Source organism: Tachypleus tridentatus, chromosome 12 (assembly GCF_004210375.1).
Source record: "Tachypleus tridentatus isolate NWPU-2018 chromosome 12, ASM421037v1, whole genome shotgun sequence".
NCBI classification, from domain to species: domain Eukaryota; kingdom Metazoa; phylum Arthropoda; class Merostomata; order Xiphosura; family Limulidae; genus Tachypleus; species Tachypleus tridentatus.
The window spans coordinates 9,539,435-9,559,443 of record NC_134836.1 but is presented as its reverse complement, the minus strand read 5'-3'; the positions used below and the strand labels follow the sequence as shown (position 1 = coordinate 9,559,443).

The 20,009-nt window shown below is 33.0% G+C and overlaps 1 long non-coding RNA gene across 1 annotated transcript in view; it reads right to left on the bottom strand.

Moving 5' to 3' along the window:
* Nucleotides 1–2,413: 2,413 nt before the first annotated feature.
* The window catches only part of LOC143235147 (uncharacterized), a 39,723-nt gene continuing 22,127 nt past the window's right edge, over nucleotides 2,414–20,009 (bottom strand). Inside the window, exons 2-3 of the long non-coding RNA XR_013018947.1 lie at nucleotides 4,449–4,546; nucleotides 2,414–2,590 (exon numbers count right to left, since the gene is read on the bottom strand). This is a non-coding gene — a long non-coding RNA (uncharacterized LOC143235147). The remainder of the gene's footprint in view (nucleotides 2,591–4,448; nucleotides 4,547–20,009) is intronic.

Here is a 20,009-nt window from a genome sequence, read left to right as displayed (position 1 = left end):
TATACTAAGTGATAAATTTATCTGTAAATAAACTCATAATATTATGTATATACAAATAGATAAATGTATCTAAAATAGACTCATGATTTTATTTATATACAAAGTTATAAATTTATCTATAAATAAACTCATGGTTTAAATATATACAAAATGAAAAAGTATCTAAAATACTCTCATGATATTATGTGTGTAAAAAGTGATAAATGTATATAAAATAGAGTCACAGTATTATGTATATACAAAGTGACAAATGTATCCATAACAGACTCATGATAATACGTGTACAGAAAGTAATAAATTTATGTAGAAATAAACTCATGATATCATGTATATACAAATTGATAAATTTATCTATAAATAGACTTACGGCATGATGTATAAACAAATTGATAAATGTATCTAAAATAGGCTCATGATATTATGTAAATACAATGTGATAAATGTATCTAGAAATATACGCACGGTATTATGTATATACAATGTGATAAAAGTATGTAAAATAGACTCACGATATCATGTATATACAAAGTGATAAATGTACCTATATATAAACTCATGATATTATGTATATATAAAGTGGTAAAAATATCTAAGATGGACTCACGTTATCATGTATCATAGAAAATGATAAATGTATCTAAAATAGATCCATGATATTATGTATATAAAAATTCATAAATGTATCTAAAATGGAACCACGGTATTATATAAATACAAAGTGATAAATGTATTTGAAATAAACTCACGGTATTATGTATATACAAAGTGATAAATGTATCTAAAACACTCTCATGATATTATGTATATACAAAGTATTAAATGTATCAATAAATAAACTCACGGTATTATGTACCTACAAAGTGTTAAATTTATTTAGGAATTTACTGAAGATATTATGTATGTACAAAGTGATAATTTTTGTCTGCAAATATCTTATAATTAAAATTGAGGAGTTGAGATATCCGTGTGATTATGTGTATAAATGTTAAATTAATGCATAAAGACGATCTCGTGGTATGTCATTACTAACAACTGATAATATTTATTTTGTTATATTATTTGTTTTGAATTTTCGCTTTCGATAATCGTCGCTATTAGACTACAGGTATTCAACAGTACATACCGTCCACTCTGAAGAACTGTATTATATAGTGGGTTCTATTATATAGTGCACTTGTAAGCTCAAAGCCTATTTTGTGTCAAAGGGACGTAGGCAGTAGGCTTCACAGTTGGGGCAAGTGTCCATCCCATTTCGTTGAGATAGATGGATGATAATAGGAAAATGTATGTTGATTATAAATAAAATGCTGTTTAGAAATAATAACAATAAAGTTTAAGATAACGTTTTCGAGACCGTAAGTTTTTACATTTTTACTAATAACGTTAAGTGTTTTTTTTCACAAATATGACGAACAAGAAAACAACGGACTCGTCTACATGGTGAATGACGTCAAATTGTAAGCCGTTGTTTATAACAGAGACAGTCGTTAAAGAAATAATGTTTCGAAGCTAGTGTTAACACTTTCTCGTACCTCTAGCTTATTTGTTGACACTTTTACACGAAAGAGAACATGTTTTTTTGTCGGTTTAACCAGCTAACCAAACAACATTATTTAAACAGACGAAAACAGAATGCTCTCAAGAATGAGAAGGAACAAACGAGACTTTCATTAATATTGACATCACTGTACTTCGCACCATCCTTAGGCAATGAAAGATATTAATGTTTGCTTGTTTTTTGAATTTCGCACAAAAATGCTCGAGGGCTATCTGTGCTAGCCGTCCCTAATTTAGCAGTGTAAGACTAGAGGGAAGGCAGCTGGTCATCACCAACCACCGCCAACTCTTGGGCTATTCTTTTACCAACGAATAGTGGGATTGACCGTAACATTATAACGCCCCCACGGCTGAAAGGGCGAGCATGTTTTGCGCGACGGGGATGCGAACCCGTGACCCTCAGATTACGAGTTGCACGCCTTAACACGCTTGGCCATGCCGGGCCGTTAATGTTAGTTCTATTTCGATATTAAATATGTGTGAAAACTTGGAACATCTAGAAACAGATTACTTTACTCTCACATCGACTGTCATAAACCTATTTTTAATTCTTCCTGTCTCATTGTGACATCAATTATTATGAAGGTGATTTTAGTGCCTACTTCCTGTATTGCCACATCGACTGCAAAAAAAATAATTTTCAGTTCTTATTTACACTGCTGTCACATACACTGTTATAAAGTGTAGATATAAACTAGTAGATATTATAGCAGTGGTGGACAGTAATTGTATTTAATAATATCAAAGACCATACATAATTTGTCAGGAAGACACAAATAAGCCTCTCCAATGTCCAAGGCAATCAAAACAACCAAAGAAACTGACTGTGTGTTTAATTATTCCTTGTTCTATTACAACATCCATTGATATAAATGTAATTGACATTTAATCTTACTCAACTGTTAAAGTTAAAAATTACAAAAAAGTTTCAATTCTTTCATTTGTCTATTATAAAAGGTGTTCAGTTTTTCCATATTCTGACCTCTATACACGTTCTTCCAGGTTTGTTTTGTCACTAGTCTTCTTAGATCCACTAAAATAACGTTTTTTTTAAATTCTTGGTAACCCTATTCTCAACTCAACGTTATACAAATATTTTAGTTACTTTTAGCACAATTGTCTAATAGATTTTTATAAACATGTTAATTTTTCCTTATTATATAGCGACGACGTGCTGCGAATGTATTTTTAATTCTTCCTTTCCCCATTTTCACATTGATTATTATAAAACTGTTTTTAATTTCTTCCTCTCTTACTCTGCAGTAACATCGACTTTAATAAACGGGTTTTAATTCTTCTTTTCTTACTAACATCGACATTGAAGGACGTATTTTAACTCTTCCTTTCTTGCTCTATACTAACATCGACATTGAAAGACGTGTTTTAACTCTTCCTTTCTTGCTCTATACTAACATCGACATTGAAAGACGTGTTTTAACTCTTCCTTTCTTGTTCTATACTAACATCGACATTGAAAGACGTCTTTTAACTCTTCCTTTCTTGCTCTATACTAACATCGACATTGAACGACGTGTTTCAATTCTTCCTCTCTTACTCTATAGTGACATGGACTTTAATAAACGGAATTCTTCTTTTCTTACTAACATCGACATTGACGGACGTTTTTAACTCTTCCTTTCTTGCTCTATACTAACATCGACATTGAAAGACGTGTTTTAACTCTTCCTCCTTTCTTGCTCTATACTAACATCGACATTGAAAGACGTGTTTTAACTCTTCCTTTCTTGCTCTATACTAACATCGACATTGAAAGACGTATTTTAACTCTTCCTTTCTTGCTCTATACTAACATCGACATTGAAAGACGTGTTTTAACTCTTCCTTTCTTGCTCTATACTAACATCGACATTGAAAGACGTGTTTTAACTCTTCCTTTCTTGCTCTATACTAACATCGACATTGAAAGACGTGTTTCAATTCTTCCTCTCTTACTCTATAGTGACATCGACATTGAAAGACGTGTTTTAACTCTTCCTTTCTTTGTCTATAGTAACATGGATATTGAAAGATGTGTTTTTACATTTCCTTTCTTCATATTTAACTCCATTATTATAAACATTATTTTAATTTATACTTACTTTGTGGTAACATGTAATTTTTAAAATATGTTTTGATTATTTTTATTTTATTTATATTGCGATTGTTATAAACGTTTTTCTAATTCTTTCTTTCTCTATTTTCACATGGAATACTATAAACTTATCTTATGTTATGCATACTCTTTAGTAACTTTGATTGTTATACATGTATTTTTATTTCTCCGTTATTCTATTCTCACAAATCTGTGATAAATTATCACTTTTAAAAATGTATAAATTTGATACTCACATTATATTCAAATTAAAACAGTCATTAATATCTAACAAAAATTAGATATTGCTATCCGCAGAAAGCCCTCTGTCTTTTTTTCTCAAAGTCTAACAAAACAAACAGATGTTCATCACAGTGAAACCATAAAAATATAAGAAGAGTAACATAACAAATTAAAACCAAGTGTGTGTATTGACCTAACTAGGCTACCAAGTGTGTGTATTGACCTAACTAGGCTACCAAGTGTGTGTACTGACCTAACTAGGCTATCACGTGCGTGTACTGACCTAACTAGGCTACCAAGTGTGTGTACTCACCTAACTAGGCTATTACGTGCGTGTACTGACCTAACTAGGCTACCAAGTGTGTGTTCTGACCTAACTAGGCTATCAAGTGTGTGTACTGACCTAATTAGGCTACCAAGTGTGTGTTCTGACTTAACCAGGCTTACACGCAGGAATTTAAATTTCATAAATATTTGGGGTTATACACATCCATAATCTCTAGATAAAATTGTATTAGTACATGTACTTACATAATATGTATGGAAATATACTTACCAAAATGTTCGTAAGCAGTCTGTAAGTATAGTGTTACTGGGAAGGGGGGCTTTGGCCTCTGCTTCTTCCCGTTATGCATGCTTCTGGACTTCACTTTTCTAAAGAAAACCAACTTTTGTTCCTTTTTTAGCATTCACTACATTTTAAATACTAGTTATTAGATATTGTATTACATAAACGAAAAATTGAATTTTACACCACATTTTTCCTTTTCTTACTGTAGCAGGATGTGATATTAAAAATATTGGTTTTATTAGACTCACAGGTTTATCTTTAATATATTTATTAAAAGGCTAGCATATAAAAGACTAATTATAGAATTGTTAATACAAGTAGCTTTTCATACATCATATTTTAAAAGAGTATTTTTTTAATTGTTGTCAAATCTCAGATTCTTCATTGATGTTTAGGTAATTAATAAAATTAAACAAACATTTAATGTTATGCACCGCTCGTGGTTTGTGCAGATTAGGAATAATTATGTTTTAAGATGTGTTTTAATGTTGTGTTTTATTTGAGTTGCTTGGACGATTAACATAAATACGGTAGTACATGTACTTATAGAGGGAATGGATCAGATGTGCAATAAAATCTCAATCACACTGCAAACAACATGGAATCAAATCTTTATAAACACTTTACACACACTATTGAGGAGTAAGCAATCCAACTACAGAGTAAAAAGAAGAAAAGCCATCAAAGTACTTAAGAAAGTTAGTAGAGTTAAAACAAAGCTTTTACAAAACTACAAATTTACCAATCTGACGATCTTACTAACATAGTTGAAAAGGCATAGCTCTCTCCTGCAAATCTAAATGCACACAAATAAACTGTACTATCTTCGCTTAAAGCGTTTTTCTTTTTTTTGCATATAGCTTTGACAATAACAAAAACCATTTTGCAACACTACTAACGATTTAAAACTACACTAGTAGCCAGATTCTATGGTTACGAGCACGTTCTGTTAATTGCCAAGAAACAGTCTGTCTTCATATCACGTGTAGGTGCACGATTTCTTATGTGTACGCAGTATGTGATCAGCCTGCACAGCTAGGTAAAACGTGGGCTTTGAAGATTTTCTAGAAATAGGTTCTAACCAAAATTTAACTTTTGAAAACAATGTTTACAGTTTTATACACTTGGCTCAAGGGCTCTGTTTCAGACAAAATAATTCTATCATAGCAGACGTGAGTTTCCTATGTAAGGATGAACGTTACCACCACCGAAGTCTAACACGGCTTTTCTCGAGTTCTGTGGACTAAAAACAAGAAAAATAAGTTATATAATTTACCTTTGTATTGTTTAAAAGTTAAGTGTGACCTATCAACATCTAAGGTTGTACTTGAAACAGTGCAATTTTAAAATATGCCTTTCAATGAAACAAAATGAGAGAAAAGAAGGAAATCTTATGTTGGTAATCTTGAAATGTTTTCGTCCCAAAAAGAGACCATTACTGCAATTATAGAAATAATGTTAGAAACAATTATGCCGAATATTCGAAATAAGCCTCAGCCATTAATCCAGGCAAAGAAGGCTGCCAGTCTGACTGGATGGAAAATATATGGATAGCAGTGATGTCAGAAAATTAAGAAGTAGGAATAGAGCAACAAAAACTAAAGAAATAAGGTAGGAATGGATGGGATAACATTACAACACTTGATGATTTTTACGTTGTGCAATCTCAAAATGGGTGTAGCCATCATTCTACTTATTCCTACTATGTGTTTTACTCTGAACTTTGAATTAAGTTTTATCAATAGCTAATCCTTTCTAGACACCGAATAATTTTCAAAAACTCAAAAATCAGCATTTCAAAACAACAATATAAAAAAATCGATACTGTTTTTAGTCCATTCCTTACCAGTCAGGTAGTTATAATGAGTTCCATAAGCAAAGTATCGCTATTGAAGCTTCCTGTTTCATTTCCGACATCAAACGCCCTTCCCCCTTGTTATTTCATGCATTTCGTAATTTGATTACATACATATATATATCTGTACTTGGTTGCTGAAACAAGGTTTACAAGAGAGAAGTTTATCTGTATACATCTTTCATTTAGCTTAAATAATTACCAAGAAACAAAAAAACACACGAAGACACTTGAACAAAATGATTGACACACCCACTTTGAGTTGAGCTAACACTCTGTCAAAAAGTGTCGTAATGTTTTCTCGCCCATTCCTATCTTGTTTCTTACTTTTTGATGTTGCGGTTCCTACTTTCTAAGTTTTTATTCAAAAATTATTACTCTTCTAACAGGAATGGAAAGTTTATTCCTCAAGTTTTAGTCCTTTCTGATTATTACGTATCTCATTTCAAGTTTCTGTCCAGTACGTTGTTTAAGGAGGGAGGCTCAAGTTTATTAAATAGTAGTTTTTAGCTAAATGTAAACCTCTCTCAATAATATTTATTGGAGAATTACAATTAAGAGAACATTTTTAAGTTCATGTAATGTAACATATTTTCTTTATTTATTGGATATGAAATATCACAATATTTGAATTCAGCGCGTTTAGAGTGATTACTGTAAAATTTCATGTAATGGCGCGAATTGGTTTGTTTCAAAAAATATTTTGTTCCACTGTTCTGGTTTCGGAAATCTCAGTAAGTACGTATGTATGGGCGTGTAAGCACGTTAAATGACCTGCCATAAATATCTAAGCACACCTTGAGCTCGTGATGTGTCAGTTCAACTTGTATTGTCTGTTTGAAGGGGAGAAATAGTTACGTCATACTTAACCCAAATATACTCTTTACATCAAAGAACGTTGCGAAAAAAGTAAAGTCAGACGAGTTCTTATATAAAAGGTATTCATTTAGAATTAATAGAAATATGGAAAAAATTTCAAACAAGATATCACAACTCCTATATTATAATGATCGTCACTGTCACAAATTTAATTTTATTAATAGCTCCAAGATTGAAATGTATTTCATGAAGCTACAGTGTAACATTAAACTCTTCCCGTCACACCAAACATGCTCGTCCTTTCAGCTGTGGGGGCATTATAATGTTACAGTCAATTCCACTATTCGTTGGTGAAAGAGTAGCCCAAGAGTTGGTGGGTGGGGATGACTAGCTGGCTTCCCTCTAGCCTTACACTGCTAAATTAGGGACGGCTAGCGTAGATATCTCTCGAGTAGCTTTGCACGAAATTAAAAAAACAAAACAAAAAACAAATAAACATTAACATTTTTAAGCTGTCACAAAGCGTTTTTCGTCAGAAGAATCCACAGTGTTTAAACAAAACAAACTGTAACCCAAAGTCGTAGTGCAGAATTCAACTAAATGATTTTTGAATATCCATTACTTAAATAAACAAAAATATCTAATTAATTAGTTACTACAAATACAAAAATTCTTCAACTCAACATGATTTCTTGATGAAATAACCAAAATCCAACAACAGTTGATACTTCAGGTATATTAGAAATTAGTTAGACATTTTACTTTTAACAGACTATAAAGTAAGAAGTACTCCAGATAGAAAAATACACAAAGGAATGGATAGACAAACATACATCCGCACAAACAGATGGATAGATAAAGAGACGAACGAAGGAACACACAGAAATCCGCACAAATAGAGAGATAAACAAACAGTCAAAACATCGGCCAGACAGGCATCCATACAAGTTTAATAGACAGGCCAAGATAGATAGACAAAGTATATCTGTAAAATATTCATGCTCAACTGTCTACACGTCTCTTTATTTGAGAAACCTAATTTATAACGTCAAACGTTTCACCAACAGTAGTCGCTCAACAAATACTTAATGACGTAAGCGTATGTTAATATTTGATTAAATACGGTACCCTTAGGGATCTAAGAGGCTGTGTCTCAGGCACGGTAATGATGACGCATGCAGATACATCACGTGACAGAGGACAAGTCGATTAATTTTTTATGTTATTTGTGCATTACCTAATTTAGGAATTAATAAAATACTATATTATCAAGATATATTTATTCCATGCTCAAAATAGATACGCTTTATGTAAATTCTTTACGAAAACAAGTACTTGTACCTGAGAATACGAACTGAACTAAAGAAGATAGTAAAAATAAACCTGAAAATTAAAAAAAAGTCATAGGTTCACGTTAGTCTATTTTTGATATAAGGAGAAACTATAGCTTCAGTTCGTGTAAACGAGATTAGAAATTTCATACAGATTAGAAATACGTAAAACAAACATCGCAGTCCTTACTATAAAGTTAGTAAAACAAAAACCCATCTCTGTGTTTTTACTTATAAAAAACAAACAATAGTTAATATCTAAAGATTTTCAATATAGAGAGAAGGACCAGTTTCTAAAGTTTAAGAAAAGAACAATTTTGTTAAAAATAAAACAGTAACATGGTTTGATATCTAACCTATCTCAATTTTGTATAATAATGTAATACATTTTAATTTATAAATTTTGTTTAACAAAATATCATGGTTTAATATTAACAGGCCCGGCATGGCCAGGTGGTTAAGACACTCGACTCGTAATCGGAGAGGCGCGGGTTCGAATCCCAGTCACCAAACATGTACGCTCTTTCAGCTGTGGGGACGTTACATGTCAATTCGTTGGTAAAAGAGTAGCCCAAGAATTGGCGACGGGTGGTGATGACTAGCTGCCTTCCCTCTTACACTGCAAAATTAGGGGCAGATAGCGTTCCTGTATCTTTGCGCGAAATTCAAAGCCAAAAATATTAATAATTGAACTTTCTTCAATAAAATAATAGGGTTTAGTACCTAAACTTTATTTTAAAAGGTAATCTAATATCGAAGTTTTGTTTAAGAATATAATATTATTTAATATCTATATTTTGTTAAAGAAAGAAACATGGTTTAATACTATTGTTAAAACTCATAATGTAGGTAAATGAATATGTAGAATTATACACGAGTTTAATATGTGTTGACAGATTCATCCGGCAGAGTACTTGTGATGGAACTTAAACTGGATCGATGGTAACTGTCTGTTGTAGAACACTTTGTCGTCCATTCAACTAATTTTCATTAAGGTTTAAAATATAAATTTTGTTTAATAAGGTAAGATGGTTTAATATCTAAAATTGGTGTAAGAAAGAATAAGGTTTATCATGTAAAGATTTCTTAAATAAAGTAAGATGGTTTAACATCTCAACCTTGTTTAAGGAATGATGAGAGTTTTAGGAACCTTGGTTAAGTAGGAGCTTAGAGGTGCTGTGTAGACTCCTTTCTCCCTTCTGCACTGATGTTGTTGTGACCAGTAGTCGGTACAGTTAAGTAAAGCGCAAGGTTAAATGCTAAACCACATAAACGAGGGTTCTGTATTTATGTCAAGAACTATCAAAGTTACATTACGCCTATACGAGTCATGTTTATTTTGATTAACAAGGAACATTTATACTGACATATACTTTGGAATGCATACAGTCTTGAATTACAGAAATAGTCTCACATACTCCAATCATTTGTACTTCAGAACGGCCTGTTAAGAAGATGCCCTAGGAAAGTGAAACGTTGTTCTCTGCTTATCAATGAAAGTGATAATACCCATACTAGCTGTTCTGAGATACATTTTTATTTCAAGTGGGTTTCTCATCATCAAGAATATTCCAGTCATTGTTTACTCAGTAATAGATTTAGTATGTATTTAGCATCGATACCTTAATAATATATAGTAAATACACCACACAAATGATATGGCCCAGTATGTCCAGCACTAAGTGGCTGATATCTATAATTATAGTACATGTTAACAGGGGAGAAGTACTTGAGTTAATTTACACCAAGTATGATATAGTGATCTAGTGAATTTTGTATTTGTTTTGAATTTCAGGCAAAACTTCACGAAGGCTCTCTGCGCTAGGCGTCCCTAACTTAGCAGTGTAAGACTAGAAGGAAGGGAACTAGTCATTACCATCCACCGCCAACTCTTGGGCTACTCTTTTGCCAACGAATCGTGAGAGTAACCATCATGTTACAACGCCCCCCACGGCTGAAAGGGTAACATGTTTGATGTGACGGGGTGATCTAGTGAACGTACCAGTTAATTTTTTTAAAGGTTTGCTGGAAGTAAATGACCACTCTATTCAGGAGTCTGTCGTAGAGTAGCTTTATGTTCATATAACTGTATAGAAAAACTGAAACTGTTGTAAGTGGAACTTTATATGCTGTTTTGAGGATGCAGTTTTACATATCTTGAAATTTCTATTTAATTACGTGTGGGGCATCGTCAAGCCAAGCAAGCATATTCTATTACCAGTGGCATGTGTTGTTTGTAGATTTTAAATATATTTCCTGATGATATGCTAGTGTTATTTCCGGATAGAATACTGGCGTTGTTCACCCGCTTTCATACTTTGTTTCTGAGATCGTTCACATGTGTTTTCCAGGTTAGTTTCGAGTCGTAACTAAGGCTAGAAATGTTTCTGATGTAGGTCTGGAGAAGGGTTTGATCTAGATAAATCTCGGGTTTGTTTTAACAAGCTTTGTTTAATTTTGAGGACATAAAGACCTGTGTTTCTAGTGCATTAATGTTTTATTAATTTGTTTTGGTAGAATACAGGTATATAAATATCCATGGGTTATAATTTTGTGATTTCTATGGAGGAACTTTGAGAACTCTTCCAATCTTGTGGCAATTATATATGTAAAAAAACGGCTGCTATGAATAGAGAAAGTACTATTTAGAGGAGCGAACAACGTTTCGACCTTCTTCGGTCATTGTCAGGTTCACAGAGAAAGAAAGAGGTAACTGACCGATAGCTGACCACATGTTTGAAGGGGGTTGTGTAATTGAGTGTAGGAATGTAGATGGTGTGCTTAGATGTTTGATTATATTTATTAATATAGGTATAAAGGTGTTCCTTTGTATTAGTTTATTTTGGGCTTGAGCTGTTGTATAAGTAAGGTTTCTTCAATTTTGCGTTTGTTTATGTTTGTTTCTTTATTTATAATTTGAGTGTTTTCTATGGTTATGTTGTGTTTATTTGACTTTCAGTGTTCGAAAACGTGTGAAGGTGACTTTTTTTGTTCTTTGAATTTCGTTTCCATTTTTCTACTTGTTTCTCCAATATAGAAGTCGTGGCAGTTATCACATTGTATTTTATAAATAATGTTGGTGTGGTGGTTGTCAGTGCAATTTTTACATAGTATGGACTTTTGTTTTGTACCTGGTTTTTGAATAAATCTGGTATTAACTAGAATGCCATATTTTGTTACTTGTTTTGCCAAATGTTGGTTATTTTTATGCTGATGTCGGGAATATATGGTTTGCAGCAGTATATAGTTCCGTGATTTTTTTTAATTCGTGGGATATATTTAGTTTTGTTAGTTGATTTTGCTTTATGTCTAGGTGTGTGCGTATAATGTTTTCTACGATTTGTGGAGGAAACTTATTGATGTTGATGAATAATTATTTATTTTGTTTAATTCGTCGTGAATTTTATCTGGTAAGCATAGTTTTATGGCTGTGTTTATTTGGTTTCTTAGTATGTTGAGTTTTTGTTTTGTTTCATGTGCTGAGTCCCAAGGAATGTATAGTCCAGTATGGGTGATGTTTCTGAATTCGTTAACATGTGTTTTTCAGGTTACTTTCGAGTCGTAACTAAGGCTTAAAACGTTTCTGATGTAGCAGTCTGAAAAAGGGTTCGATCTAGATAAATCTCGGGTTTGTTTTAACAAGCTTTGCTGAATTTTGAGGACATAAAGATCTGTGTTTCTGATGCATTAATTTTTTATTAATTTCGTTTGGCAGGACGCAGATATATCAACATCTTGTAAAGTTATGGTTGTTGTGGAAGAAGTTAGGAAACTCTTTAAAATTGCGAAACATACCGCTTATATACATGATGAAGAGTGAAGGGATAATTACACCTCCTTGAGGAATACCCGACTCAGGAGTAAATACTTTTAAAATACTTGTAGGAAAGTTTAGTTTAAAATGAGTGCTTTCGACTGGTTATACATACGTAATTTAATAAAGTGGGCGTAAATAAACAAGTATTTCCAAAAGAGGAATAGGTGAGCGGCACCACTGTGGTGGAATCGCTGAATATATAATAATATATCAGTCAGCAAATAGAAAAGGTAGAACGTTCTTCTTTTATATTTTATCTTGTCAATATCAGTAACTAATTCGTAAAAAAACTATAGACGTTATACTGTAGGCGTTATAAAATGTAATCTGAACAAAAGAAGACAACTTGCCTCATGACACATAAAAATCGATATTTAGTCTTTATTTGATATTAACAATGAGACCCTTGAAAAGAATCAAAGATTTATCGATAACTACTTTGTAAAATAGATAAAAAGATTCCTTAGCTTTATTATTCACCATTGTAAACACTTTTCGTGCTTTCCAAAGTCGATCGTTTGCGTTCGGTTCTTCGTTATTTGCAAAGTACATATATATCTAAGAATCTGCTTGAATCGATCTCGAGGAATGTGTTTTGGAAAAATTGGGGTTCCTATAAGGGGATCATTCTTCCAACAGTCAGCCAACACATGTTTTTTTACATGTGGCATAAACATCACCAGAGCAAAAAAGTGTTACTTTCACTTTATTCGGAATTCAAGGATTTACAAACCTCTTATGTGTTTGTTTCTCACACAGTGTCACTCATTATACTTTAATCAAACATAGCAGCAAAAAATTCATATCTTTAGATTCATCGATGAGCCTAAACTTATCTGTGAGTCCAGCGTTTTTGCTATCAAAAGAATGAATACATGGATCAAAATCGTGACATCTTACCTATGGAGAACCAGTGGATTCTGATTCACTATATAAATTACGTTTAGAGCTTGAAACAATTGAATTTGATGATGATGAGAAATCTGAAAAGTTTTATTATTCATTGGAACAATTATCACGTGCTAATACTTAAATTTCGTCTTTTGATGAAAAACTTTATTGCTTCATTCCCATAGCTAAGGCACTTTTCCTTTTCTGATTCGTGACTTACACTGAGAAAATTACTCAGACATAACGCTTTGAGTGGGTACAGTCACTATGGTGTGAGGAAGTTGCCAATTAATCATTTAGTCTGTTTCGTTAATTGATGATAGCTGTACTGAGCACAAAACATGAAAACATCAATTGTTAATGGCCGTCGTTTGAGGATTAAGAACGTTTAACACTAAAACGCCATTTCTTGTACCAGTATTTATTGTTACTGTTTACAATGTTTTAGAAGAGGTTAGTAACTAAAGTCCTCAACAGAAGGCAGTAGATATCAGTTGCAGTTATAACTGTATTATTTCTAAGTGTAATATCAATAGCTATACACTCACCTGTGATAGGGAAAGTCAAGCGTTGTTTGTACCTTATGCTTATGTCTCGATTCGGGGCCCTATTATTTAAGCGATCTTATTTGATTGGTGAATATCCAGAAAGTTATAATAATGTATATGAAATGATTAGGATCTCAGTAATACAAACAACTTCAACATCTTTTAATTAAGAATTAAGCCTTCGATTTCATGTCTCTTGGAAGCAAATCCACCTTGGATATTCACACGAAGGACTGTGAATTTATGTTCGGAAATAAAAAAATAAAGTTTTTAATAATTTGATCCAACGAGTTTTATAGCTAGCTGTGTTGATTATGATTTCTCTGGTTGTTGGAGTTCTGAATTTCGACTACGAAGTCAAAGATCATTTTAGTGATGGTTGTCGTAACCCGGCTGGAGTTCGAGTAAGGTACCCCGCTGGTACAGTGGTAAGTCTAGGGAGTTACAACGCTAAAATCAGGGGTTCGATACCCCTCGGTGGACTCAGCAAATAGCCTGATATGGCTTTGCTATAAGAAAAAAAACTCACACACAGTTCGAGCTAGTTGTCACATTTTCTGTGGGCTGACTTTCGACTATGTCTGCGATCGTAGTATGTTGTGTTTTGTACGCATTGTTAGTTACTGGTTCTTTTCACTAACTGTTTGATATGCGCTTTAGTACGTTTTTGTGGTTTCTAGTTTTAACTTTGCTGTTGCTAGTAAGGGTGGTTTTTCCTTATTTGTGTTGTAGGGCTCAAGGTATTGTTTTTAATACTATAAATGTGTGTCTTGATCTGTGTGATCTGGAGCTGAACCTAAATTATTTCGCGATAATTTTGAGCGTAACATTACTGGAAAAAAAATTCACACCAAAAGAGTTAATACATAAATTTTGTTTAAGATGGTGTAAAGAATCTACTGCTATGCATTTATTTTTATACCTACGTCTATTTCAGTTTGACGCATGTGACGTATATTGTTGGATGTGTATTACTTAGGTTTTGTTCTGTAAATTTGTAGAAGATTCATGAGAGGAATATTTGTTTTACGAAAATACCAGCGTGTTTTCGAACATGAAAGTTCGAGAATCTCGCGTGATTAGTATTTTGAAATGGACGCGCTGAGAGACAATTATTATTTGCCAGCTTCCATCAGTATGCTATAAACCTTGAAAACTATAATTGTGAGTAACGCTTATAAATCTAAAAGCTACAGAATTTGACCAGAAACATTTATAGATTTCGAAAAATTACAAACCGTTCAACATCAGTGAATTACTTCGGACTTTAGAATTTATATGAGAACATTAAATGTTGTCATCGGTGTTGTCAGTGGTGTGAGACCAATCAAACACAAGGCGTGACAATATGAACTCAGAATTAATTTGCTCGTCTTGGACCAGGATCACCGATAAAATATTCGGTTATAGACGGGGTATAAGTTTCAGTATTGTCTATAAGTTCCTAAAACTGTTGTATATAAATCATTATTTGTAATAACCTTTATTATAAACTATATTGTTGTTTGTATATTAAAATATATTCGTGTTAAAAAAAAGTAGTGTGTATCAATCTTGTTGGCAAATATTATAAATTTAATAAATGTAGGAATTTATTTAACTGCTAAATTAAAATTCCCAACTATTTGAAATCGTAATTCGTAACTTACGCAACTTAATAAATTGTAGACTCGTCCGTGATAAATTACAATACATAAAAACAGTGATATGGTTCAAAACCTATTCTATATATAAGAAAGGAAGTTGGATTGATATTTAAACTTTCTGACATAAAAGAACATTCTTTAATATTAAAACTTTGTTTAAAATGGAACAGTGTTGATTATCTCAATTTTGTATAAGAATATAACACGATTTAAATTTAAAACTTGTTTAAAGATAATAACATTTTTATTATTTAAACTTTGCTTAAAAAGGGTATGTTTTAATATCTAAATTTGCTTTAAGTAAAGAACATAGTTTGGCATCAAACTTTGGTTAACAAAGGTACATGATTTGACATTAATATCTAAAACATTTTTAATATTTGTTTAATATTTGTGCTTTGTTTTAGAAAGGAAGATAATTTAATATCTATGATTTGTTAAAAAAGAAACACGGCTTAAAATATAACCTTTCTTTAAGATGACTTGTGCAAAATCAAACTTTGTTTTAAATTATAACATGGTTTAATGATCCTCAGTTGTCGACAGCTTAGTCTCAGGTTAGAACTCTGGGTATGCCAAGCACTATCCGTTCTTACTTTTAGCTTCTAGCTGTAGGGTGCTGAATTTTAGGAACATTTGCAACATTAGCGAAGTTTAATATCTGGGAAAAAACTTCCCCAGATCTTACCATCCTAACAGTACGTTACCCTGCCTCAGCTACCGAATCAACTTTTGTCAGTTGTGCACATTAAGTCCAGAAGAAAAAAATGATTGCAAATGCTAATCAGATAGTGCTGGTCTGTAACTAGATTTCACGTTCTTCATCTTTGAAAATGTCTTTTCAGAGAAATAGTTAGTGCCAAAAACTGAAAATTAATCCACAAGCAAAGTTTTTTAAACGAACGTATTGATCACTTGCAAGGCATTTATAGAACTCTAGTGTTTCCCTTCTTTGTATTTGTCCTTCAACATGTTGTTGGATTGCAGATCAATCACTTTCATTTGAACTTCAGGTGACAGTTCATCAATAACATAATCAAATGGATTTTGGAAGATCCTTATTTATGTTACACTCGCATCAAGATCAGGAAAACGCTCCTTGAGCTGTAATCTTAGTTCAGAAAGGATATCTTGTGAAAACCTGCGTGGAAATGTAGATCCCGCTTCTTGCTTGAACTTTTCACAACATGAAAAGTGTGAAACAACTCCTCATCATTTAGGACTCAAAAAAGAATTAGTTTTGCCAAAATGCTTTCACCTCTGTGTACTTATCGCAGATAAGCGCGGTTTCGCTTTGAAATCTAAGATTGAATTTATTTAGGTACAGAAAAAGTTAATTTCCAAAGCCATTCCTGTTGAGAGTAGATCTTTTCATTTAAGAAAATTTCAGTCTCACTTCTATGCTCAAAAAATCGGAACAGGACCTTCCCGCAGCTAAGTCATCGAACTGAAGTATAGTAGGACAAGTCGGGATATGTTGTTTCTATTTCCGCCAAAAATTCACGGAATTGACGATGGTTGAGTCCTTGAGAGCGAATGAAGTTCATTGTTGAAACTACAGGTTTCACGACACATGTCAGATCCATATATTTTCCTCACAGTGCCTGCTGATGAATAAATAATACAGTAATAAAACCATAGGCTTGGAACAACCCTCACTTTCAACAGTTTTGTAGGTTTGCCCAACTAAACCTTTTCCTGCACCACACATATTTTTACCACCATCTGTTGTAACACACTTCAGTCGTTTCCATTCCAGGTTGTACAGAGTTAGTGATTTTTCGACCTCTTTGAAAATGTCCTCACCTGTGGTTCTTCCATACATACTGTGTACAGAAGCTAATTCTTCAGTCACTTCAAAATTAAAATTGATTCTGTGATTAAAAAAAAAAGCAACTATGAGTGTCGGACACATCTGTTCTCTTGTCAAGCGCGATAGAAAAGCACTTGAACCCTTTGGCCTTGTCTTTCAGCTGAGACTCGATATTGCTTCCAATGTCCTCGACTCTATGAGCAACTGTATTTGTCAAAAGGTTAATCGTCTTAAATTAGTCTACTTTTTCTGGACACATTTCTTCAACTGCTTCAATTACACATAATTTAATTAACTCACCATCCTTAAATGTTTGGTTTTTTTCGCTTGACTAACTCAGAAACTTGCTCTTATTTCAGCTTCATTCTTGGCTTTCTTCCTCTTAAATACAAACTGTTGTGATGATAAGTTACGTTTCAAAGTTTCTAATTTGTCTGAAAGTAGCTTTCCCGTGAACTGAAAAAGTTTGTTGAATGCATGGTTTGGTAATGTCTATGAATGCTATATTCTTTTAGCACTGCAATAGTCTCGTTGCTCAATAAGCACAACGCTTTGTTACGTGATTCAATAACAAAATAGTTCACACTCCACTGTGACTTAAAAACACGACATTCAGAGTCAACTTTTCTCTTCTTCCCTTGTCCTGAAGTAATAACTAGGAATAGCTATGAACTGGAACATAAAGTAAACAGCAGCATTCACTGACACACACCGAAGCATAGGTGGGAAGAAAGACGCTACTTCATGGCACTGGGATTGACAAGTGAGATGACGTAACACTAAGTAATATGACTTTTTCCAACAAATAGAAAAGTGTATCGCACCTAGATTGACTTTTGATTATTTATGTATTTTTTTTTATATCATTAACAATGAAAATGATAATGATATTATTGTATCATTTTATTAATATAATAAGCTGTTGGCGGGTCGTGTCGCAATTGGACACGTAATTCTAATTGTTAGAGATAATACTTTGTTTATCTACTAATATAGCTTAATAGTAGTATTATTACTACTATTGGCGGGCCTGATAAACCGGAGTCGCGGGTCGTAGTTTGGATATCCCTGTCTTAGGGCGAGTAGCGTTTCATATGACTGGTTATTTTTAACCTACCTGACCACTACCGTTAAATAAAACTGTCTGTCTACATTCAGTACAACTATTAAGCTATAGTCTTCGCAGGCAAACAAAGTATTATTTCTAACAATTAGTATTACCTTCTTGTCAAAGCAAGAACGCAAAACTAACCACTGTTTACCAACGTGTTATGTGAAAACTGCAAATATACTTGAATAAATGAATATATATATATTAATTTTGATGTGAAATGAGATTCACATTTAGACTAATCCTAATATCTATTTCTGACATAAGTTAATTTCAACGTTAAAATAAAGGACGCCACTTTAAACGTAACTTCACTGCAATAATGTAGCCATGGTTACAAGTTATGTAAAATAACTCCTACAGTATGCAAATTAAGTGTATCAAAAGAGACAGAAAATTGTTCAATTCCTAAGTAGGTACAATTTTAAATAAATTACGATTTCAGAAGATGTGTTTACGTTAAATATTTCTATAAACAATTTTATCATGAGAAATTCTCTATAAAAGACATGAAAAATAATTATACATCGAAACTATTCTTTTTTATTTTCTTGATTTATCCTGTGCTTAAATCTGCTGTCTGTTGAACAACGTTTAACATGTCATACGGATTTGAATTATATTGTGTTAGGTCCGACATGGTGCTCGACTCGCAGTCTGAGAGTCGTGAATTCAAACCTCTGTTCCACCAAACATGTTCGCCCTTTCAGTAGTGGGAACGTTGTAATGTACGTTCAATCCCACTATTCGTTGGTAAAAAAGTAGCCCAAAAGCCCAAAAATTAGCTACCTTCCCTCGAGTTTACATTGCTAAATTAGGGACAGCTAGCTGAGATATTACACTGTTCTCGTGTAATTTGCGCGAAACTCAAAATAACAGACAAACAATCCATCGTGTCATCATATTTCAAATTAGAAACAGACATTTATTGAGTTTATTATTCGTGTTAATCAGCTTTATCAGCAAGAAAAGAGGAAGCGCTGTAAAAAAATTCTAGTGACGTTGGGTCACGAGAAAGTGTGACTTCATAACTAGTAATAACCCACTTAAAACTCTGACTCATAAACCATTTCTAACTCACAACAGACATGATTCATTCCTTTTTAAAGAATGAAGAAAGCAAAGATACTATGACAACGGTTTGCTTGTTGTCTAAACAATGATGATTTTATAATAAGTTAGAGCACGTGTATACAATTCATGATCCCGTTAGGGGCGGTTTGTTAAAGTACAAATCAGGAGGAAAAATACGACTACAAAATGACGCAGTTGTTTTTCTTTTACTTTCTATTCAACTAGATTAATTAACAATAGCACTATTCATAACACTGCAACAACAATGTTTTGAAAAGTTTTTGCTGATTGTGACAGGTACCTGGTGGGTTTACCCAAATATAGATTTGGTTTTGCTTCATCACATAGGAACTCTGAGAAATAGACAGTTATCTGTTTTCCGGCAATAACGTATTTAATTGCGTTTATGTTTCTAATACGCTATCAAGTTCAACATATTAAAAGTGTTTTGCTCCTGAATTTTGTTTGTATTCAATGTCCGGTGCATCACGTTGCAGTGTCCAACAGTATTCAGCAAGTATTGACGGATTCCAGTTGCCCTGATATCGTTTTTCATTGTAGCAATGTCCTGGTGAAACTTTTCACCGTGTTCGTCACTGACAGCACCGAGATTTGCGGGAAAGAAGTTCAAGTGTGAGTGG